Below are 25638 nucleotides of genomic sequence, written 5' to 3' on the forward strand. Positions count from 1 at the left end.
TGCTCTCCTATACCCTCCCAAATCATGTTCAACAATAAATCTCACATCAAGTCCACCTCAAAAAAAAAAAAAAAAAAAAAAAGTTTGTTCTTATAAAGTGGTGCCTCACAGAGGTGGGGCTTATATTTGATGTTTATTCTAACAGATAAAGTTGACAGTGTCTTTCCCTCAATGGCTGAAGTCAACCTTGGTCTTTCATGATGGGCTAGTTTTAAAGGACTGTGGCACATAGGAAATGAAGGACAGGGGGAGGAGGTCAGTCACTAAGACAATTAAGTTCTGAGAATTAAGCAGGGCCAGGTCCATTGTGGAAACAAAGGCTTGACTAGGTGGGAAGAACGAAAATATTTGCATAAAAGTCTTCCAAGGTAAAAGTGATAAAAAGATTTGAATATTCTGAGGTAACACAAGCTTTATAGTATTTGATGGAAAATACTAATATTCAATGTTTCACAAATACTATTTACGTAAATGGAATGATTTTATTACTGATAAGACTACATTGATAGTTCTTCATGATCCTAAGTACATAGTCTACTTTCAGTACTGAATATTCTATGGATTTAAGACAATTCATGTGAAGTGTTTCTTACTTCTATTATCTTACAAAATAATTTATAATGTTTATAAATCTCTTTAATTTAGAATTGAACATTAAAATGTACGTGCAATAATCTGTGCTAAGACATTACAATGTATTAATTATATGTCTTTAAACAATTACAATGATGTTAACGTTCTATTTTCTCTTTTTTAATTTAGATAAATTTGTTTCTTGTGCTTTGTTCTGTTTGCATTGTGTGGCTCATGTTGATTTATGAGAACAGTATTTAAATAATGATAGACTATTGGCTAATTTAATGGATTAAATAGGAAGGTAGAACATGTAAAAGTTTAAGACACACTTTCAGAGTTAGATAAGTTTCTTCACAGAGTCTAAACTCTTTAACCCATTGAGCACAATCTCCCTAAAAATTATGAGTATTCTACTAATTGATACACAGGGTTTCTCCACTCAAATAAAACAGATAAAGCATCCAACCTAGCAGCTAACTGAAGTACAGAAAGAAATCCAAATTAGGACAGCCTGAGTTCATGATAAAATATGGACACCTAAATGCAGTTCTTCATGTTGGATGTTGACAAAAAAAAAAAATTCAACTCTTCCTGAAAATAGAAAGTACAAATGAAGGCTGGGGAGGGGTCTGGCTATGAACTTGTTCTCAAATTTCTCAGTACTCTTCCACTTGTCATTATTCTTAACACAGTAAGTGTGGTTGCAGTTGGAGAGGATCTGAAATCCATGCTTGCTAGGATTAGATGTCTCACAGAACACCTCCATGGAGATCCCACACACCAGATCCTCACTGTGCTACACAGCAAAAGAGAGCTTCATGCCCTTTTCAAGATTTTATATGCTATGGCTTCTGGGCAGCATTCAACAACGGTAGGGTCTTCAGTTCAAACTTGTCATAGGAGTCTCTGTGAAGAGACAGTTTCCCCAAATCAATATTCTCCCTCTGCAGCAGAGGGGTGAAACCACTTCCTTGTCTCCACAGAGATTGGTTCCTTCTCTGACTGTGGTTTGGTCACTGAGCCCTGCAGAGGTACTTCAATGCAAGTTGTGGGGCAGTTGTGTTTGAGGAGGGCAGTAGAGCCACATTGAGGCTTCCCCGGAGCAAACTCAATGGCATTCACCCAGTGCTCTTAACCTGCTTCTAAAGTTGGCAAAGCAGTAACTTCTATTTTAATGACATGTTGTGTATATATCTGCAGCAGTCTTAGTAAATAGAGAACTCTCTTTGATTATACTTGCACAATATACCATATGGATTTTTAGGTTATCAAAGTAGCAACAGCCATCTCCTTTCTTACAAAGCCCATGCATCATATACCTTCAGGCAACCTGTTTCATGTACCCAATGCCCTTCTTATGCTCAGGATAGGGAAGGAAGGATCAGTTACCAACATGCTGCTGATTTGGCTTCCCTGCACTCTTTCCTTAGCAATAAAAGAGGACAATACCATCAATAACCAGTCTGTAGGGTTCACCAGGTAGTGCATACTTGTGTTTTAGTATATTTACTGCTTGCAAGTGACATAGTACTATAAAAAATTCTTTGTATGTGCATTAAACTAACAGAACTGAATCATGTGAGGACAGTGTTGGGAAGCTCCACAACTAGGAGCCAAACCAAAACCTTTTAATTTTTAATATTATTAGGCAGCAAATAAAATGCATAAATGTTTATTTTTCATAAATGTCTGCTAATGCTCATTGTAGATGTCTTTCTCTTCTTGGATTAGATACATATTTAAACATTTGTTTTTCCAGGTATTTTTAATTGTATACTTTCCCCAATTTCTCTTTCTGTGATTACATTGTTGATATATCTGAAAGATATCATTTTTATGTTGATTTTTATATCATTACTGCGTTTATTAGGCCTAAGTTTTCTAGAAGGCTCTGTAGGCTCCTTTAAGAAGTCAGAATCATGTCATATGCAAATACAGTTTGACTAGCTCCTTTTCTAATTTTATCCATTTTGTGCCTTTCCCTTATAGCTAAGCTTTGTGGACTGCATCAAATAAGAGAGAGGAGAGTACGCACACTTCTTTCATTCCTGAGTCTAAAGAAAATACTCTGTCTTGATTTAATGGCATGTTTGCTACATGGTTGTTAATAGCCTTTATTATGCTCCTTCTATTCCTAAAGTCACCAGAAGTTCTTTTATTTAAAAGTATGTTGATTTGTCAAGTAACTTCTCAGCATCAATTGAAATAATTATGTGGTTTCTGTCCCTACGCTTATTTATATGATGCTTTGAATTTATTGATGTATTTTTGAACCAATCCCTCCTTCCTGAGAAAAAGCCCACTTTATTATATTTTTTAATGGGTCTGTGTATGCTATATATACCTTTAGGGCTTAATTTGGGTAAATAATGTCCATTTAAAAGTATTCTATCAACTTAGAATACCGAAGATACCTTATGCAAAACAGAAGAAAACCAAGAAGGATGACCATTGTGTGGAGACTTCATTCCTCCTTAAAAATAAGGAACAAAATACTCATGAAAGGATACAGGTACAGAGACAAAATTTAGAGCTAAGATGAAAGGATGGACTATCCAGAGACTACCCCATTCGGGAATCCATCCCATCATCAGCCACCAAACCTACATACTAATGCTCATGCCAGCAAGATTCTGCTGAAGGGACCCTGATATTGCAGCCTCTTGTGAGGCTATGCCACTGCCTGGCAAACACCAAAGTGGATGCTCACAGCCAGGTATTGGATGGAACACAGGGTCCCCAATGGAGGAGCTAGAGGAAGTACCCAAGGACCTGAAGGGGGCTGCAACCCTGTAGGTGGAACAACAATATGAACTAACCAGTACCCCCTGAGCTTGTGTCTCTAGCTGCATATGTAGCAGAAGATGGCCTAATCAGCCATCACTGGGAATAGAGGCCCCTTGGTCTTGCAAACTTTATATGACCCAGCACAAGGGAAGGCCTGGGCCAAGTAGTGGGAGTGGGTGGGTAAGGGAGCAGGGGCAGGGGGTATAGGGAACTTTTGGGATAGCATTTGAAATGTAAAAGATAATAATAATAATAATAATAATAATAATAATAATAATAATAATAATAATAATATAATAAAATGCCCTTGCTTTAAAAGTATTCTATCACTTCTGGATTATCCAGTTTTTTAGCATATATATTGTCATAGTAACCTCTAATAATGTTTTATATTTCACTGGCCTGTATAGATGATAACCCTTTATCTCTAGTTTTATTGTCGCTCTGTCACTTTTTTTTGTCTGTTTAGCTAAAGGTTTACAAATTTTATTAACGTTTTAAAGAACCAAATCTGTTTGGTTGATTTTTGTGCATTGTTTTCTTAATCTTCATTTCATTAATTTCTTTCCTAATCTTTATTATTTCTGTCTGTGTACAATATTTTGGACTGGCTGCTGTATGTATTTTGAGAACCTTGTGGTGTATCATTAGGTTGTTTGTTTGATATTTCCTAAGCTTTTGTTAAAAACATTTTTAACTCTGTTCTTTCCTATTAGACTTGCCTTCGCTGTGCCCCAGAGGCTCTGATAAGGATGTGTTTTCATTAGGACTTTTAAAATATTTGCTCAGATCTCTTAGGTGACCCACTGTCACCCATAGACTAAGCATGTGTTGTTTAGTCTAGAAATATTTTTGTGTTTTCTTTAGTTTCCTTTATTGTTGGTTTCTAGATTTGTTATATTGTGGTCTCATAGAACATATAGAATTATCTCAATTTTTGTGTATTGGTTGAGACTTGATTTGAGTTCTATGGACTACTGAGAAAAGTATACAATCACTGTCTGTGTGGTAGATTATTCTGATGAATATTTTACTAGTGGGTATTGTTTTACTTGTTTTTAATTTGGAAGCTCTATCTTAATATAAGCATGAAGTACTAAAGTCTTCTATTATTATTTTATGAAGACTTATATGGTCTTCTATGTATTTTAGTTTTCTATAATTAAGAACTTGTTCCAGTATTTGACACATAAATATTTACGATTATAATATTTTCTTGATGAAATTGTCCTTTTATTAAAAATGTAATGTCTGGGTTTGTAGTTTACTTTGGGTTTGGAGTTTATTTTCTCTGAAATGAGTAGAGTTATGCATGCTTTTAGTAGTGATTTATCCTTTGATACTGTTTTTGGATATGTTTTGTAGGTAAGTGTGTTTCTTGAAGACAATATACAGTTGATTCTTGTTTTTTGCTTGTTTGTTTTTTAATCTGTGTCTTTTTTAATTGTCAGTTGAGGCTATTTACACTTGAAGTTTTTATAGATACAGGGTTACTATTTAATATAAATGTGAAGTTTTTCTAGATAAGGGGTTACTATTTAATATAAATGTGAAGTTTTTATAGATACAGAGTTACTATTTAATATAAATTTGTTATTTGATGTTCTGGTTTTGATGGATAATTTCCATTTCCTTCTCTTCTCCCTTTTGAGGATATGAGCCATTCCTATATTGACATGGTTGTTTCTTTCTCAAGTCTTATTTTTTATATTTGTTTACTTAAAGTATATACTCACATATTTCCATCAATAAAGCTATCTTTGGGACTGACGAGATGACTCAGTTGTGGCGTGTTGTTCTTGCATTGAACCCAGATTTATCTCCCAGCACCCACAAGGTGTCAAACAACCACCCATAATTTTATTGCTGTGCTTTCAGATACCTTCTTCTGAACTCCATGGGCACCAGGCATGTGTTTGGTGCACATACATATAAACACATGAGATGTTCATACACATAAAATAAAGTAAATATAAATAAATTATTTTAAAATATCATTTAAAATATTTTTCTTCTTTCAATTAAAAACTTTCATGCTGTATTGTTTTTTGTTTATATTAAAATATTATTTCTCCATCAATTTTGAAGACAGCTTTGTATATGGGATACAGCATTTTCGTCTCAGAGTTATTTACTTTCAGAGCTTAAAATATTTCACTCCACATTCTGTAGTCTATAGTTACTGATGAAAATTATGAAGCAATTTCTGATATTTGTATGTTTATATATGATTTGATTATGAATACACATACACACATTGTTTTTAGGATATTATTTTATAATTTTGACATATTGACTGTAACGTGTGATAGTTTCTTTTCTGGTCATGTCTATTTGGAGTTCTGTGTTGATATGGCTACTTATTTCTGTAAATCTGAGAAGTTTTCTGAAATAATATCATTAAGTAGTCTCTCTATTATAGTTACTTTTATGTTTGCTCTTTCTCCTAAGAACTTTCAGGTTTGGCCTATTTAATGCATCCTAGACCTTTTGGAAATATCATTCATGGTCCTTAATTACTATTATATATATATATATATATATATATATATATATATATATATATATATATATGTCTCAATTATGTTCTCTATCCCTGAAATTCAATCTTCTGTATGGTTCTATCTGTTAATGTTATCTGCTGTGGTTTTGATTTGATTGATGATATCTTTCAATTACTTCTGCTTTTTTTTTCAATGTTTTAATCTCCTTGATTAATTTTTCCTCACCATTTTGATCTTATGCTTCCAATTTACTGTTATATTCACTTTGGAGAGTATCATATCAAGTTATGAATGAATCTTCTTAATTTGTGAATCTGTTTGAATTCCTATATAATTAATTCTTAGAAATTTCAGCTATATCTATAGTTTCAATTCCCTTACAGAGAACGTGGGTCATTTGATGATGGGTCATTGATGGTGGCTGTGTCAAATTCTTTGTTTCTTTGTTGTGTTTTTAGACATCTGCTGGAGTGGGTTTCCCTTAAATTCTTCTTTGTAAGAGCCTTTGAGATGTTTTGCTTTCTATGGATCACAGAAATATTTGCATAGAAGAACGCTTACATGAATTCAGCTCTGGGGACTGGTATAATTTAGCATTAATTGTCAAGTCGGATCTCTGAGGTGACACTTCTTCACTGGGTTCCAATAGAACTGAAGATATGGCTGAATGATAGGGACTGAAACAACCACACAGGAGTCAAAATCTTGGTTACCTCTTAGATATAAACCGCACAGAGGCAAGGTACCAAACCTGAGACACACTGAAACCTATCTACTATCTGGAGCTATCTTTAGAGCTACAGACTCAAAGTAAAGTCTGTGGCCACAGCACTACAGACTCCGGACACTGGAATGATACCTGGAGCCTCGGAAGATTGACTCCACTTCCACACTGAGCTGGTACTCTCTACTTTCAAAGAAGCCTTTGAAACCTGTCAAAGTCTCATTTGTGATGCCCATCGACCCACAAGTAGGGTGTGTTTCTGACCTACTGGGGGCCAAACAAGGAAAACGTATTGTCCTTCATCTAGAAGCCATTAACTGTCCATAGCTGCTCAGAGATGCGGGCTCATGAGCACTTTGCCCTTCCATGTTAAAATGTTGTCTAGTTTGTTTTTGTTCAGATGTTGCTTTTAACAAAACCTAAGTCATTTGATTTTACCAATGAAGACTTGAGAGCCTGATGCTAGGATGAAAGCCTGATAGTTCAGTGAGGCAGAGAAAGCAACCAGCTGGCCTTCCTCCTCGGCCAAAGTCCCCAAAGGAAAAATGAGTTTTCCTTCTCCATGGTGTCTCTTTCTGTCATTCCTGAAAGCAACTGTCTTCCTCTAGTCGCCCTATAACCCTGCCTTTGCAGTCTGTTTATCCCTTCTTCCATGATGGTCCCTGAGCCTTGGTGTGTGGTGGCAAGAAATATAATAACATAATAATATAATAAAATCTCCCATTTGTAGTTGAGTACTCCACTGATGCTTCTGCTTTGTACTTTGTCAAGCTGTGAACCATTAACCGTTGCTAACCATTGTTCTCTACACAAAGAAATCTGTCTAATGAGATCATAGATCTGCATTTATGTCTAGGTAAAGAAATAAAAATATAGTGAACAGTTTGATAATATATCAATTTAGCATAATAATTGAATTAGCTCATTTACTCCCAGGGCCCATGAGTTCTCCAATCATGACCCTTTGATCAAATTTGCAATACTTGCCATTTATTTCCTCCTATGGAGTGGGCTTTAAATTCCATCATAACGCAGCTGGCTATATCTATAACATTCATAGCACCACTGTTTCCATGTACAAATATATATTTTAGATAGTAACCCTTCTTGGATGTGCAGTTGATAAAGATCTACATGTCAGTTTCTTTTAATTTAACTTTTTATTAGTTCTTTGTGAATTTTACTTCATGCATCCCAACCTCACTTCTCTCCTTGTCTGTTCATACCAGCATTCTACCCTTGCAACTTCATATATATGATATATATATATATATATATATGATATACATATTATATAAATATATATGTGTGTGTATATATGTATATATGTATGTATATAAATAATATATATAAATAATTGTGGAAGATATAGTATGTCACCGTGTATCCCATAATATAACCTTTTGTCCACACTTCTTTACTTGCAAATATTCGCTGCAGTGACTATTGGTCTAGTTTTAGATCTCTGGTTTCTGTGACATCATCAATATTGGCTCCTACTGGGACTCTTCCTGGTTATCCTGTTGTTATCCTGTGTCACAAAGATACTGCAGCTTGGGATCAACAGGATCACTTTCACAAGCCCCAACAGTTCTCAGATGATAAAGATTTGGGAGTGTATGGGGTAGTGGGCATGGGGGAATAAAGGGAGTGGGAGAAAACCTGCGTTCCATGGAAAGACTGCTACACGCTTTCCACACGGCCCCGGGTGGGTGTCTGGCTGTGGGAAACCATAGAACCCCAGCTCTGCTGGGGGTGGACAAGGGGCAGTCCTAGATAACAGGTTCTCAGTCTTGAGCATCCCAGACACCGCTGGACACCGCAAAAGACCTGAGAACAAAATGGGGGAGCCTGGGGGTGGCTCGGTCACCCCCAGGGTCAAGGAGAGGAGAGGGCAGGGAGAGAGGGGACACTGGGTCGTTCCCACGCAGGCGCGAGACTGGACTCGGGCAAGAGTCCTTGGTCCAGTCAGTAGCTGGAGCGCAGGAAAGCCTTCCAGCAGTAGGTTAATCACAGCTCTTTAAGGGAAAGCCTATCCCACCATTCAAGCTTGGTGGACCCTGATGAGCAGAGACAGTCTATAGTTTTAGAGATTTATTGTAAGAAGGCAGGGAGAAAGAGAGAAGGTAGAAAGAGAGAGAGGCTGACCATGGCCACATGGAGAGAGGGGGAAGGGAGAGAGAGAAAGAGGGCTAGATATGAGAGTAAGAAAGGTGAGAACTTAAAGAGAGCGATGAGGGGCCAAGCAACACCTCTTATAGTGGACTGGGCTATCTTGCTCTTGCCAGGTAGCTGTGGGGAGGAGCATACCTGGCTATAGTCAGGTAACTGTGCGGGTGGAGTCTACCCAGAATGCCAGACGCTTGGGACATTGTCTGTGTGACTTATCGTCACAGAATTATGGAGTTGGGGGCTCTGTGGTGTCAGGTACCTGTCTCTGGTGACTCGCTGTTCCATCCATTGTAGAGTTTTGTACTGGGTCACCAGAGCAAGCCTCTTTCAGCCAAAATAGGCTGCCTTTCACAGCTCCAAAGGGGTGGGCCAACGCAAAAGCTGTATATGGGCCTGAGTGGTAACTAAGCTGGTCTGTCTGCCGGCTCTCTTTTATCCATACCACCGGAGTTAGCTCTCTAGCACTGCTCTGGCCACCTAATGCCACCATCAGTAGGAGGCAGGGTAAGCTTTGCTACCCAGGTGAGGTGCAGGACCCCCACTCCTGAATGCTGCAGCCAATGAGGGCCAGAGACATCTCAACTCCTCTCATGACTCCAGGGACTGCTCTCCCAACTGCCTCAGGTGGCAACAGATGAGCTGGTGGAGAGGTCATTAACTCCAGGCCCAGGCCACCTCTGGGCAGATGAGGAGCAAGACAAGCTCTCCCTCACACTCACACCCTCAGTGCTGGCACACCTACAATGCTCCCCAACCCCCAACCAGGGACAGCTTTACTGTGCTTCCCAGATGAGGTGGCAAAACTGCTCTAAAGAGTGCTGCAACCAGTGAGAGGCAGGGACAATTTTCCCCGTCACAACCCTGGGGCCAGTTCTCTTATCTGCTGAAGGTAGCAAGGTTCAAGAAGTGAGGGCTTCTCTCCCTTGCCCATGCCATCATGTGGTAGATATGTGTCAGAGTATTCTGGCCAGCTCACTTGCAGCCTCTGTAACCAGAGTCAGATCTACTGTGTGTCCTGGGTGATGTGCTGGGTGCTTTCCTCAGTGCTGCAGGTAGTGAGGGGCAGAGTCAGCTTTCCTTCTCTGATGCCTTGGGCCAGCTTTCCCAAGATACTCAGGCAAGGGGAGGGGTCAACTTTGCACACTTCTCAGACAACAACATGGCCCCAGACCAGGGATGTCCACCTGGCCTTTAGTAGTAACCAACCATCACTGCTGCAGAGACATGGAACCAGACATGATCCTCTGTGGCAGCATGGGTCAGTACCTCACCATGGCTTTATGTGGCACCACTGACTACTCATATCAGGCTATTCATCACTACCCTTGAGTCTTCTGTTCTGCATCTCTTCATTGTGTACACATCCTTTTGCTTCTCATCCTCTTCTCTCTACCACTTACTTGCTCATTTTAGTGATACCTGGGACCTATGGGTATCTGGAGTCCTCTTAGGAATGCTATGGCCCACCAGTGCCATGTAGCACTGGGCAGGGTTTGCCTTGGACAAGTTCTACCTGCATCAAGCTGGGGATTGTCTTAGACTTACTCTGCCCACCAGGACTGTGTGGTAAGGTCTAAGGGTAATCTTAGGGGTGTTTTGCTTTAATGTTAATTTTTACAGTCAGTCTCAGACTTGGTTTTATTCTATAGTTGAAGACTGGAATAAATGAAGTCTGTACCTGGAATTAAATGTTTCTATGAATACTCACAAAATGCATACTATCTTGGTTTCAGAACTCAAAGAAGTGGATCCTGAAGTAAGGGATATATATATATATATATATATATATATATATATATATATATATATATATATATATATACTGGCTATATATATATATATATATATATATATATATATATATATATATATATATATACTGGCTTACTAATGACTACTAGGTTTCTTGTGATCAGAGTAAAGAACCGAGAAAGTGAGTCTTCAGGAGCAAGTCTTTTACTGTATAGTTGAAATCTGGGGACCATGTAGAAGAAGTGATTCTGAGTTAATTCATCTAATCATGCAAGGAAGTTGGGGGATTGATACATCAATGTGGAGGGCTTCTTCTGAGTTGGGAAGTGCAGTATATTTCTAAATGCTCCCACACACACTGAGTTCAGGAAGAACAGTCTCTATCGCCAAATTGGGCAAAAAAATATGGGTGCTTCAATTTGGAGATAAAAAATTTTTGGTGCCAAATTATATAAGTTCAGTTTGATTTGATGGAATGTTGAAAAATAACTTTATAAAGGAAAAAAATATTGAAGAGCAAGAAAACAGTCTCAAATTTTCCTTTTCCTTTAGTGTTTCATCATGTAAGATGATCAACTGCTTGCTATTATACTGAGTAGTGTTCTGAATGTGTTTCTATGGCAGTTAGATATTTTATTACTTGGATTTTAGTTTGGCATGGTTTTGATAGAGGATTCTAATATGAAAGCTATGGAAGTACAATTTTATTTTGCTCTCAAAATTAAATATGTCAAATTTGTTGCAACTCAGGGCAAAAATGTTGCTTAATACTACAAGATTCAAAATAAGGTTATTTTGCTATTCTGTTAAATATAGCTCCTACTCTCAAAATGACCATAGAGTATACAGTTGTTGCTGGAGTTCTGTTATTGCCTAAAAGAGAGATGCAGTTTTCCTGAAGACCTGTAGTACATTTCTAAGAAGTTGTGTACTTTACTTCATTTCGCATACCATTGAAGAGGACTTGCACATGTGACCAGATCTAGCTGCAAGGGAAGCTTATAAAAGAACTTCATTCCAAGCCACATACCAATAAAAATAGATGTATTATTTCTGAAAAAGTAGAAAGTGACAGTTATCATTTTTCTTTGTAAGTCCGAAAAGAAATGTAAATATTTTAAATCTAAAGTATGAATAGCTTCTAACAGAAAGCTTTAGCTTAAAATAAAATCATTATTTTGATGAATGAGAAACCAATGTATTTTGTTCTGTCTCCCTGAAATCATATTCTGGTTAAATAGTGTCAATTCAAATAAATAAAGCTATAAAGTAAAACTCTTGGTCATAAGTAACACAGTCCTATTCCAGATGAGTGATGTGGGTGTACTGCATAGCTGTGAAAACATAGAACATAGAATACTGTTAAAGGGTTGTTTTTGATATCAGATATGTTATGTAGATATTTTACCTGTATGGATAGAAGGTGAGTACACAGGGGAAAAATTTTAAAACATGCAATTATTTCCATATTTTATTCTCATTGGTATGGCTTCTAACTCAAGCTATTTGGTTGGCTACCAAATCTCAGGTACTCTTGAGATTATCACTCAAGTGATAAATATTTTCAGGTCCTACAACAACCACAGAAAAATGAAGGAAATATTTTTGAATGACAACAGGAGAGATATTTTCAATGTCAGTTTGAGAGAGAGAGAGAGAGAGACAGAGACAGAGACAGAGACAGAGACAGAGAGAGACAAAGAGAGACAGAGAAACCTAAGGAGAAAAATTGCTGGCATTGTTTTTACTGAGAAATTCAGAAGCAGATTTCACAGTTAAAAATAAAAGCACAGGTCTCTTTAAAAAAAATATGGGTGGAAACAAAAAGATCTGTGAAGCTCCTTGGATGATTGTGTTGAAAAATCAGAGGCACAGCTTTTTCATGATGATTGGCCAGGCTTTCTGGAAACTAGAAATGGAATCCATCTGGACATTTGCTAAAGGAGACCAGATGGAGCTGTACCATGTGACACTGAACAGTTCTCTCTGCCATAATGCACCAATGATCTTTTTGCAAGAATATTATTTCAAACCCAAGAAACCATTTTTCCCTTACGACTTAGCTTCAGATTTGTTATGCCTTGGCTTCCTCCTAGGAAGAGAAGTTTAAAAAAAAAAAATCTCCTTTCTCTTGGTTTTGAAAATCTCCAATTCCTAAAACAAGGAGAAACTGGGTAATATGACCTGGTACTTGAGAAGGTTCTAGAGAAATTCATTAACAGTTCCTTTGCAGGCACTTTGAAGTTAATGTTTGTAAATGATTAGAAACAATAATCTTTCTAATGTGAATCACACTAAACAACGCAAATGACCTGATGACTGCAACACATAACTTAGGATTTGTGAAATACAAAACTTAGCCTCACCATGTCTACTGTCTTTCATAAATCATCATCCTCATAAACCCTAAGTTTATGCATATAGTAGTCTTTAGGAATAGTTAATATTCTCCCTTCTCTATACTTCTGATTTTCAGCTGCCTTTTTTCCTCATTATCTTTAATATTGATCACATTGTTTCTATAGCCTAGACAATCATCTCCATTCCCCATTTTATACTTATTAAATCAGTTAGCCTTCCTTCCTCTTGCCAATGTCTCCAAATTTTTTCCCCTCAAGGCTTAGGAAAGAATTTCTTTATCTCCTATTTCTTCTAAAAAGTTTATTTCAAATTCAGCTCCTGACTCAATTTATCAAGACCCTTCCACAGTCCTTCTAATCTTCCCTCTGATGCTAATCAAGAGTAGAACATTAAGTTAACTAATTCACTTAGGAGAGTTAAAAATATGCAACCTGTAAAATTATAAAACATAATTTTTAAGTCATAAAGGTACAGGATGATACTACATAAACAAAGTCAGTCACAAATCAGCACAGAGGATGGAGCTGTGTAAGCAGGAGAGGTTTGCTGGATAGGACGTCTCTTTCATCCATGCTTTGTCCTGGTCTCCTTCATGTTTTAAGAATCAGGATCTCACTTCTGCTTCAATAGATTCTCTGTAGTCCAACAGCCACCTTTTTATGGATGGATAATCTTTACTTTAGGTTATGTGGTCTGAAAAGCTTTTGGAGGAAACTTTAAATATTTTCTAAACAATTCCTCAAAGTTCCACAAAGAATCCTATCAACATACATAAAATTTTAAAACACAACTTGTAGAAATTCTGGTTAAGGAGAGGAAAAGAGAAAACAAAATATCACCAGGTGTGTGTTAGTGACATGTAGAGAATGGTTGTATGGATCACATCCCGTGTGCTCTCAAACTTCTAACTTCCTCTATATTCAATCTGTCTGGCATTAGTAAATCTGATTTTACACTATTTATCCATTGCTGTGGAAATGTAAACAGGTAAGCATGTATACCTTATATGTGTATATACTGGTGGCTTTATTGGCACTATAGCTGAAAGCAATTCCAGCCTATGTAGTGTATGCATATTTTATTTGTTTTATATTCATTTTTTTACTAAAATATGTCTATTACTCACAGGGGAAAATGTGACCTTAGCAAGAATGCATTCAAGAACTCTTATTGGTTTCATGCTTTCAGAGAATTAAACAGCTATTAGGTACACATTGCTGTGCTGGGAGTAGAATAGAAGAAATAGAATGATAAAAGATAAGTAAAATTGAACATCAATAAAATGAAGTATAAACAGTGATGTCTACCTCAATAAAAGACAGATAATATAAAACGTACCATTATGGAAAGTGAAATAGAATTACTTAGTTCTATGTGAGCCCCGTGATATGAATGTTTAATCTAGTAAAGAATGGACACTTTTTAGAGAATGATAGATACAGAGATCTTAAAAACTAGTCATTAAGTACACAAGGCCATACAAGGGGAAGATTGCAAAAGAAAACAAACATCTAGTGGTGTGAGCAAATGAAAATTTGAGAGGAATTGAATGTAAGAAATAGGGAGGCTGGAAGGTTGAAAGTAAAACACAGGGTTGTTTAAGGTGACACTGGAAACATGGAGAGTAGACAGCATCTAGATCATGTAAAAAAATCTTTCAGACTGCTAGAGGAGTGTTGGCTATATGATGAGATGAGTGATGGAAAGTCATCAAAAATGATTAAGCAAGTGTAAAAGAAATTTGCTTTGGTATATTGAGTGGAGAGTGTGGAAGGAGGCAGAGAATGCATTCAGGACAGCTAAGAAGTTCATGTAAAAGTCCAACTGAGAGCTAAATTACTCTGGGAAAGGGTCTTGCAGAAAGGGAAAGAAACATATTGAAGAAATACTTAGACTTTATTTTCAGACTTTCGTAAGGTTTAAATATAAAGAAGAAGCAACAGTCAAAGATAATTTTAGGGTTTCTATCTTGGAAAATCTGGTGGATATGGTTTAACAGGACACAGCTTATAGGGAGGATATAGGACATGTTGGTGGATTCTATTTTTCCCCTTCTTCTGCTAAAGAATTTTACTTGACTCTGTATTAAGCTCAATGCCAATGTAGCAAGTCCTAAGACAAATTTAATGCAAAGTACTGTTTGGGGGAAACAATTGTAAAAAATAAGTAAGGGATATTATGTGAAATAAAAAATAAGAGAAATACAAAGCAAATGGATAGAAATTCAATAAATACTAAAAGGAAGCAATGATCTTTCTACTGGGGGACTCCAAAAGATAGCTTTAAACAAAGTTTTGAGTTCTCTAACCTGGTGCTGATGAATATGAAAAGTGTATATGCTAAAATCATAACCTGTAATGTTTGAATAATAACTAATGGGTAATAGCTTGGGTCACTTCTGGTGTGTTCTGTGCTTTAGCCAGCATTAACTCTAGAAACCAAAAATACTCAGGTTTTCTCCAATGAGACAAGGGGTTCAATGATAAGGTCAATGATGAAGCAATTTGGCAGAGCATGTATAGTGTCTATTGGTCTCAATTTCTTGCCCTCTAAAACTGTGTGTATGTGCATGTGTCTGTCTGCCGGTCGGTCGGTCTGTCTGTCCATATGTCTGTTTATACAGAGCTGATATGTATGCATGCATGCATGCATACATGTATATGTGTGTTAATACATTCATGGATATGCATGCCAGAGTATGCAGATGCCAGAGAGAGATGTCAGATATCTCTCTTTCCCTGAGACAGTCTCACACTAAATCTGAGTGAGCTTTTGTTTTCAGCTAAGCTGCTGTCCACCAAGGCACTATCATCCTGCCATCACCAACCCTACCCACAAGCTCTGGGTTTACAGGTATGCATGGCATACTAGATTTTTACATGGGTTCTAGGGGTGGGTACTCAGGGTCTCATGCTGGTACAGGAAGCACTCTTGCAAACTGAGTCATCTTTCAATATTCAACAACTTAAATTTATCCATTTTTCTAAGTTTATTCTGTCTGATCCTTTTGCAATTTTCCACTTCTGATTCATATCTCAGCTTCTTTTTTGATTTCTACATTTTAATTAAATCATTGATACACACAACCTTTGGCCTCCAAGTGTGAATAGTCATTTCTATGCCATACTACACCCATAACCTCATAGATTATTATAATGGGACAAAATAAATTGTGAAATCATACGAGATTATGTGGCTGGTTTGATGAAAATTTTAGAAACTGTATACATGGACCACCATTCAAATAAAGGTCATGATGAAATGGCACTATAAATATTACCTTAAAATGTAGCCCACAGTATTTTGGTCTTAAGCTAAAAAGAGAACTAGATGGATGTCTACAGGTCAGAATGCTAAATGCTCCTTACTTTTATTAATGGCTGTTGTGGTAGAATAGAGTACACATTTGACTACATTTGTTCATACTGTCAAGTTGGCAGCATTTTGGAGAGCTGTAATATAATACATCATATACAACTGGACAAAGACTAGATACTCCATGACTATTTAGTGATTGATGGCTTCAAATCGACTGCAATCATTGTAGGCACTCTTCCCAGATATTGTGTCAAACCTTTCTATTCTTTTGAGCTCCAAGTCTGACCCCCTCTTTTTAGATTTGACCTTATGTCCAAGTTCTTTAACTTCAAAGACATGGATTTGGCTCCTTCTCTTTGTTAACCTTTCTCCACCAAAGGATTTTCTGTGATAACAGTTTCTTCTAAGACCTACCCATTTCCATCTATCAGTTCTCAGAATTGAAGATTTTCTCACTGTTTCCTCCTCTTATTGTGTGTAACCATGTTCAAGCATGCCTGCTTCTCATCATTTGGATGTCTCGTACATTAACATTTATTATCTCTGAGGAACAATCTCCTCTGCCTACATATTCCAGCCCCTTAGAGCAGCACATGGTACAGGTCTGAAAAATGGGAGAACCATAGCCATTCTGCACTGCACAAAGTGACCAAATGTTTAATGAAAGACAGCTAGCCAGCTCTGTGAAATTTTGCTCCCAATGACAACACCTACAGATTTCTACCACTTATTTTATCCTGCTGATCAGTAGCCTCCATCTTTAGCCTTTTTTATGACACATTTATAGTTTCTCTAAATATTATTTTCTATGATTAGTAGTTTCTTTTGGTATCTAAATGTTCTTTCTTAAAATATTCTTTGACCAAGTATGACTTCAAGTCATATAAATTCTAGTTGCTCAAGTGTGAGCCCTCTTTTTCCCTTGCTTATTCCTATCTTTACCTCTCAGTCTTACCCATTTCTCAACTTGCACTTTCTCAGAAGTTAGGCAGCTTGCTATTCTCATACTGTGCCTTGAACTTTCCTATACATGTATTGCTTATACAGCGTCATTAGAGATAGTCATCTTTGTGTATGTTCTTTCTCTAATATCCACTTTACCAATATAGTATGTTCACTTAAGCCTAACATGACAGTTATCTCCTTCATAAGCTGTTCAGAGGAACTTCAAAAAGAAAGCACTTACAGCCATGCTACAGCATCTGATTTTCATAACACTATCCTAGAGTACAAGTTACATAACATCTAAACCCCTAAAGAGACTTCATATTCATCATGGAGACATTTCAAAATTTATTAAATGCAATTAGCATAAAGTACATTTTATGACCACTATTCCTTACCAATAACCAGAAATCATAACCTAATTGAAGTTGGTTGAAGGGAGTCCAGACAAATGTAGCTATGGAACAAGGAAGAAAAGAACATAAGCAGAGATAGGCACTTGCAGCTAGAGCCATCAGTGTATTTATATATACCTGTTCTCAAGAAGTGGGAGACCATTGAAAGCAAAGGTAGAGGAAGCTGCAAGGTCATATACACCTTTATGTCATTTTTAAATGCTCACTGGGCCATATGAGACTCAAGGGCACTAGAGGTCAAGGGTATCAAAGAATGGTAAAGAAGGATCTCCCCTTCAATTAGTCAACAGATGATTAAAGAATGCCCTTTTATATATGTCCTAGATTAAGAAAGGTAAGTGGAAAAAGTTGACCAAAGGAAGACTTCTTACTACAAAGATGAGCGTTTACCAGAGCAAGAAATATTCAGAAGAATGCGACAATGAATAGATGTTTCTCTTTTGTACCCAACATTGTTTCCGGGAACAGAGTTTCTTGCTGAGCCTGAAGCTCATGAATTGACTACCCTGAAAGGCCATTGAACCCCCATGATAAATTTGAAACTTGTCTCCTCCCACTCCTAGGCCCAAGAATATGGTCTGGCTGTTTTCATGGATGCTAGGATTATAAACCCAGGTTTTTCCCGCTTGCATAGCTGGCAATTTGGAGACTGAGAGTTCTCCTAGCACATTGGCTTGTTTTTTGAATTTGAAGTCAAGGTAAAATATTTGAGTATTATTAGTTTTTTATATCAAATTTCTATCAACATAAATTTAACACTTGATTTGGTACAAACTATTGTAAAAGTCATACAAGCACATCAATTTCAAAATGATCTTTAAAATAATTGTTTATTATTGCCTTCTTAAATTAGTGAATAATTCCTCAAATATGTTAAGAAATTTGCCCAAAGTCACACATCCAGTGAGAGACTGACAGTTAAGTTATCTTGCATAATTTTGTCCTAGAGTTTTCCTATTAAACTAAGAAAGCACTTCTTCAACTCCACCAGTATTTGAAATGAATTGAATATAGTCTGGAGAAGCAGATCAGATGGTGGTGTGCTTGCCTAACCAGTATCAAGCTCTGGGTTAGATGCCCAGCACTGTTTATAACACTGGACTTGGTGATAATCCTCTAATCACAGTACTGGGGAGGTGAAGAAGAGAAGATCAGAAGTTCAAAGTCTTATTGATTATGTATTGTAGAGGAGTGGTTCTGATGCTTTAATTAATCTGGAATCTCTGTTTATCACTGCTGAAAGTCCTTGCCCCCAGTTGGTTCTTGATCTATCAAAGATGCCAATGGCCAATGGCTGGGCAGAAAGAAAGGGGCAGTACTTCCAGGTTACCCCTGAGTAGGAAAGAGGAGAGGGAAGGAGGAAGAGGGTTGAGATACTTTGGGGAAAGATGGAACAGATTGAGGGCTACAGGAGAAATCTTCCAAATTGGAGGAAGAAAAGGAAAGTGCCTTACAGAATGGCACCCCAAAATCATCTTGGGCAGCAAGACCAATTGTCGTCACAGAACTTAACTGGGCAACTAAGTTGAGGATAGTTTGGAGGCATTGAGCATGGAGTAAAGGTAAGGGCATGTAGCCACAGAAGGCTTAGAATAAGTAAGCCACATAGCTAATAAGGAAGTTTAAAAATGAACCTGTGTGTGAGTGTGTGTGTGTGTGTGTGTGTGTGTGTGTGTGTGTGTGTGTGTGTGTGTTTCATCTGCGGACCCAAGATAGCTTCTGGGCAGTGCATGCCTATGACTCGCTGGAAACTCAAAGCCAAGTAGACAAAATGACATGCTACAATGTACTGAGTTCAACTCTAGCCTGGAATATAAGAGACCTTGTCTCAGTATACTTAAGTAAATATTAAAAAGAAAAAAGGATGAAGTAAAAGATAGAATGAAGGAAGAGAAAGGTAAAAAGAAAAAAGAAAGAAAAGATAAGAATAGAAAAAAATTAAACACAATAAGAACTTTGGGTTCATAGTAGATGGTTACATTCACCTTTTACTGTTTCTTCAATATTCTACAAAGGTATAGTATTTGAATATAAAATGTGTATGCAAAATATTCTTTTAAAAATAAAGTGTGAAGTCTGTTTTGACTAATAATGTTTTGCCATCTATATGAGACAGTTTATGAAAAACCATACTGAATATTTTTCTTTATTCTTGGTAAATAAATTAACATCTGTTATTCTAAATAGAGTTTAAGTCAGCCATGACGCTTCTCAACAAATACATTCTGTAAGATTGTAAAATTATATTCATTTTGAAGACTTTAAAAAACAAGAGTAAACAGCTGGCAATACCTACAGAGCTCTGCTTTCCCTTCCTCCATTCCCACAAACCCACTGCCTTTCAAGAACCCCTTACATGAATACAATGGAAAACAGTAAAATATTGGTCCCACTGTTTGGCATTTTGGGATCTAAAATGATATGAAATGTGAGGTTTAGAGAAAGTGGGGAGATACAGCACTGCATGCCTATGGCAATCACAGTCATCAGTGCCATTTTGTCCAGCAGGGAACCTTTGCACACATCCCCCATTATAAAGAAAAACGTCATTAAGATAGCCCACCAAGCATCTTGGCTAACTGGTCATCATACACTCATGCTCCTCAGTTAATGTTGGGCAAAGTCATCATTATAGGAAAGACAAGTATATTCTGTCATGCAACCTGTTCTGCCTGCTGTGGTGTGCAGGGGTAGAATCCTCTAGTCACACCACGGCCCAGAGAACATTTCTGCCCACAACACCAAAACAGTTGCACTTAGTACTGAGATTGACTCGATCTGCTCTTGGATACCTTCCACTTTTGATGACCCATTTTCACATCCAGGACTAAGTTTTTCCAAAAGATAAATTTCTAACATGAACATATCCGTATAGCTTTATAGTTCATGAATTAGACAAAATCGAAGGACTAAGTAAACAGAAATACTAACACAGATCAAGTAATAGAGCATGCTTAATACTTTATGCCTTTAAACTATTATTTTAGACAAATACTTTTTAAAATTACCAAATATTATCAGATATTAGATACTGAAGAAACTGTAAGATTCTTTTTTACCATAAATAAAACAAAAGTAAATGAATCCAGAAATTACAGACATAACACATGGAAAAATTGTATCCTCTTATAAATGATTTCTTCATGAAACTTAGAGTTTTAGAATTAGGGTAACAATTAATAGCAATAAAGATACCAACAATAAGACCATATAGGAAGTATTTTAAAAATAGTATTAACAATCTAGGCATTTTGGTTTCTTTTAAAAACAGAGAAATGATATAAGACTATGTTTTGTTAATCCTGGGTGTGGGATATGGGGCTATTTCAGACTGTCCACAACAGTTGGCAGTGATTGGCCTCATGCTCTAGAAGGCATGAGTTTGCAAGTTACAGATATTTTCTGCAATTATGTGATGTTTGGAATTCTAGGGACTTCTCAGAGAGTCCCATATAAATGCTAGGAACTCAAGAAGGGTGTGGGTTGTTGCTTAGTTGCTGTTGGTTACTGTTTGGTCATGGTTTGTTAAGTAGTTGTGTGCAAAGAAGAAACAACAAGAAGAAATTAGATATCCTGGAAGCGAAGTTCAAACTCACCCCAAGGAATTTAATGCCCCTAATCTGCAGGAAGTAGTCTATCGGCAATGCTGTCCCCTTTGCAATCCCTGACTTTATTCAGGATCTTTTTCCTCTCACCCTTCTATCGTTTTTTCTTTTTTATCTAGTATTGGGGGACTGAAAAAGTATAAGAAATAGGGTGGAGAAGAGTGGGAAATAAAGGATTCCTAAAGTAGCCAAAGATAGATATAGTTTTCAAAATCTAATTCATAGTAATAAAAAACTATAAATAAGAAAAAATATGTAAACATGTAAAATATCAAGTTAGAAAGATGAAAATAATCATAAAACTAATGTAAAAAATAACTGAAAAAGATTTCATATTAATAAAGAAATTTATATTAATTTATATTAATTTATATTAATTATATTATCTTTTAATGAATTTGAATTTTTCAGTTAAAATGTTTTTATTTATTCAGTTTATATCCCATTCACTGCCCTTCTTCCTGGTCATCCCTTCCCCCACCTCAACCTCACCCCTTCCCCTTCTTCTCTGAGAAGGTGAGGCCTCCCCCCCCCCCAGTATCCCCCTACCCTGGCATATCAAGTCTCTGTTAGGCTAGGCACATCCTCTTACCACTGAGGCTAGACAAGGCAGTCCAGCTAAAAGAACATATCCCATAGACAGGTAACAACTTTTAGGATAGCCCCAGCTCCAGTTGTTTGGGACCCACATGAAAATCAAGCTACCCATGTGCTATATATGTGCAGTGTGGGGGTAGGGTCTAGGGCCAGTGAGAGCATGCTCTTTGGTTGGTGGTTTAGTCTCTGAGAGCCCCAAGGGTCCAGATTAGTTCACTCTGTTGGTCTTCCTGTGGAGCTCCTATCTTCTTTGGCTTCAACAATCTTTACCCAACTCTTCCAAGAGTCTCCAAGCTTCATCCACTGTTTTGCTGTGGATGTCTGCATCCAACTGAGCCAGCTACTGGGTGGAGCCTCTCAGAAGTCAGACTATTGTCTGTAAACATAAGAGAGTATCATTAATAGTATCAGGGACTGGTGCTTGTCCATGGCTGGGTCTCAAGTTGGGTCGGTTATTGGTTGGCCATTCCTTCAGTCTCTACTCTATTCCTCATCCCTGAATTTCTTGTATTCAGGATAAGTTTTTGGTAGAAAGTTTTGTGTGTGAGTTGGTGTCTCTATCACTCCACTGGGGTTCCTGCCTGGCTACAGGAGGTGGCCTCTTCAGTCAGGTTCCATATACTCAATGTTGTGAGTCACAGCTGTGGTTACCCCCATTGATTCTTGGGAACATCCATCCCCTATCCCAGGCCTCTGTTATGTTCTGGAGATGGCCCCCACCTCCCTACCCCATCCCTTTCAGACAGCTGCAGATGTCCATTCATACTTGTGGCCATCTAGCCATCTCTCCTGTTCCTCCCACACCTGATTCAGAACCCCCAACTCTACTCTACATTCCTTCTCCCACTCAGCTCCCTCCCTCTATCTGTCTCCTACGACTATGTTATTCTCCCTTTTAAGTGATATTCAAGCATTCTATCTTGGGTCTTTCTTCTTGTTTAGCTTCTTTGGGTCTGTGGGGTACAGCATGAGTAGCCTATGGTTAATATCCACTTATAAATGAGTACATACAACGCATGTCCTTTGGGGACTGGGTTACTACACTCAGGATGACAGTCTCAAGTTCCATCCATTTGCTTGAAAATTTCATGATGTCTTTTCTTTTGATAGCTGAATAGTATTCCATTATGTAGATGTGCCACACTTTTTTAAAATCTGTCATTCAGTTGAAGGACATCTAGGTTGTGTCCAGTTTCTGGCTATTACAAATAAGTCTGTGATGAACTTAGTTGAGCAAGTGTCTTTGTGGGGTATTGGAACATCTTTTTGGTATATGCCCAGGCATCTTATAATTAGATTTTAAAGTAGAACTATTCCTAGTTTTCTGAGAAACCAACAAATTGATTTCCATAGTGGTTGTATAAGTTTGCACTCCCACCAGCTGTAGAGGACTGTTTCTCTTGCTCCACATCCTTGCCAGCATGTGCTATCATAGGTGTTCTAACTATTGTCACATGGAAATTTTGACATAGAAAAATAATACAAACTTGCCAACAATTTTCAAATCTTATCTTTCAGTGAGAAACAGAAACAGAGAAACAAATAGAGACATAGAGAGACAGAAAAATTGTTAGCTGACTTTTAGAGAAAAATAGAAAGAATCACACAATGTTTTAAAAGTTATATAAGGGGAATAATCATGGAGTTAACTTTAAAGAATGTTACTAAGTTTGTACATCATGGTAAATTGAAAAAAAAACATGAAGAATGTCTTAACTATGAAGTTTGGTTTAATTGTCTCCATAGTAATCTTTAAAAATAAAATTCCCCTAATATTTTGTAAAAGAAATATTGATTCCACTTGACCCACAAGATTCACAAGGGCCCTGCTTACACTAGGCAAATGTCAAAGGTGAGTTAGTTACTATGCCATTGGAACTTGGATTTTCCTGGCTGGGTTGTAGGAATGTTTTACAATTGTTCAGTTGATTGTGGTCTCAGGCCAAGCTTAAATATGTAAATGTGGACAGACCAGTAGAAATAGAACTTTAGTTCAAGAAAGCGAGAAAAAAGAAAAGATAAAGTTAACTATATTAACCCTGGCCTGCTTTCAGATATATTGGTTGTCTTTCCTTGGCCCTCAAGTTTTTCCAGGATTTAGGGGTAATGGAGGTTTTATCCTCTAGAGTGCAGTGGCAGTACCTACAACATTGGAATAAGAGTTTTTACGTTCCCCTTTCATGAGTTGGGTGAAGGTTTCATCATCCAGTTCCCCCATGCCACAGGAGTCCCAGTTATTCCTGATACCCATGCCCATTGGGTTTTCATGTCACTACTTCCTCCTTCTGTCCCTCCGGCCTAGGGAGCAGTAGAATCATCTTCCTGTTGTGGTTAAGCTCAAAGTTATTTCTTATTACCCCCATTATTTCATGACTTCTGCAGTCATCATCCACCAACCCACCCCAAAGCCAGTCCCCCAGTCTCATTTCCTAACAGAATAGCTGCTGCATCCTCTCTTGCTTCCCACAGATCACTCTGATGTTGTCCTCCAACTTTCCTCCCAACTCATCCTCTTATCCCAGCCACCAACCCCAGCAAGATTCTCTTGGTAACCCTATGGCCAAGTCTACCAGAGAAGCAAGTAGGCCAATGAAACTTGTAGGCTAGCTTCAGATTTTCACATACTTCCCTTCTTCAAAATCCAACCCCATGGTGTCCATCCCATCTCTGAAGCAGAATACCTGTTGTAGCCTCTCCTCAGTCTTTGCCCCCAACCCCAGGGGACTAAGCAAATCCTGGTCAGACACCCTGCTTTCCCGCCCCTTCTGGATCCCCTCATACTCTTCAACCCATCTCCATTACTAAGTGTCATCTCCTAATGCTTAGAAACATGTTTTAGTTGGAAAACACACTGGCCATACCTATCAGGATCCCATAAGAATTCCCTACCAGCCATCCCATCTTCCTAAGTAGAACAAGAAATCAAGTACTGTAGCTCTGGTTTCTATTGTGAAAAAATACCATGAACAGAAGCATTGAGAAGGAAAGGGTTTATTAGGCTAACACTTCCACAGCATCAAAGGAAGTCAGGACAGGAACTCAAATAGGGCAGGAACCTGGAGACAGGAACTGATGCAGAGGCTATGGATGGGTCCTGTTTACTGGTTTGCTCTTCAAGGCTTGCTCTAAATCAACTGAGTACAGTTTACATGAACTCGGAGAGACTGGAGCAGCTCATACTGTGCTTTTTACTGCTCTGCACCAGATCCCCTGCACGTATATTAGAGCTTTCAGCTTCGTGCTTTTATTAGACTCTTGAGTGTGTGAGTGAGTGGGTCTCTGGTATGTGTGACCTCTCTTGGGGCTCATTCCCTTCTGTAGGTATTCCTTGTCCAACTTTGATGTGGTGGTCTTTGTTTTTATCTTATTATTTGGTACATTATATTGCTATTTCTTAAAAAGCTGTTCTTTTCTAATGAGAGACAGAAAGGGAGTGAGTGGATCCAGTTGGGAGGAAAGGTGGCTAGGAGCTGGGTGGAGGAGAGGGAAGGGAAACTGTAATCAAGATATATTGTATAAGAAAATGATCTGTTCTCAATAAAAGGGGGAAACAAACTAAACAATAAAATAGACTGCTTATGATTATTATATTTAATAGACATAAGATTGTTCTGTCAAATAGATGAAATACCCAAAGAGAACCTTTTTATCTATGAGCTTACCTGTTCACAGCAGCTAACAAACAATCCATGTTGTGTCATTGCTTCATGGAAAGTCCCTTAGCATGGCTGGAAAGCTAAAATTACATTAACCAGACTTTCTTACAACTAAGGTTTTGCTGTGACACTTCTGCCCATCAATAAAAATGCCCCTGAGATATGTAGAGGCAAAAAATAAAAAAATAAAAGTGAATTCATAGGTATGGTGGGTTAGTTCTAATG

General features: G+C 37.6%; 1 pseudogene; it reads right to left on the reverse strand.

Moving 5' to 3' along the window:
• Positions 1-195: 195 nt before the first annotated feature.
• Positions 196-9253, reverse strand: LOC110318016 (annotated as a pseudogene).
• Between the last annotated feature and the right edge of the window lie 16385 nt (positions 9254-25638).

The sequence above is a fragment of the Mus pahari genome, chromosome 3 (assembly GCF_900095145.1).
Source record: "Mus pahari chromosome 3, PAHARI_EIJ_v1.1, whole genome shotgun sequence".
Lineage (NCBI taxonomy): Eukaryota > Metazoa > Chordata > Mammalia > Rodentia > Muridae > Mus > Mus pahari.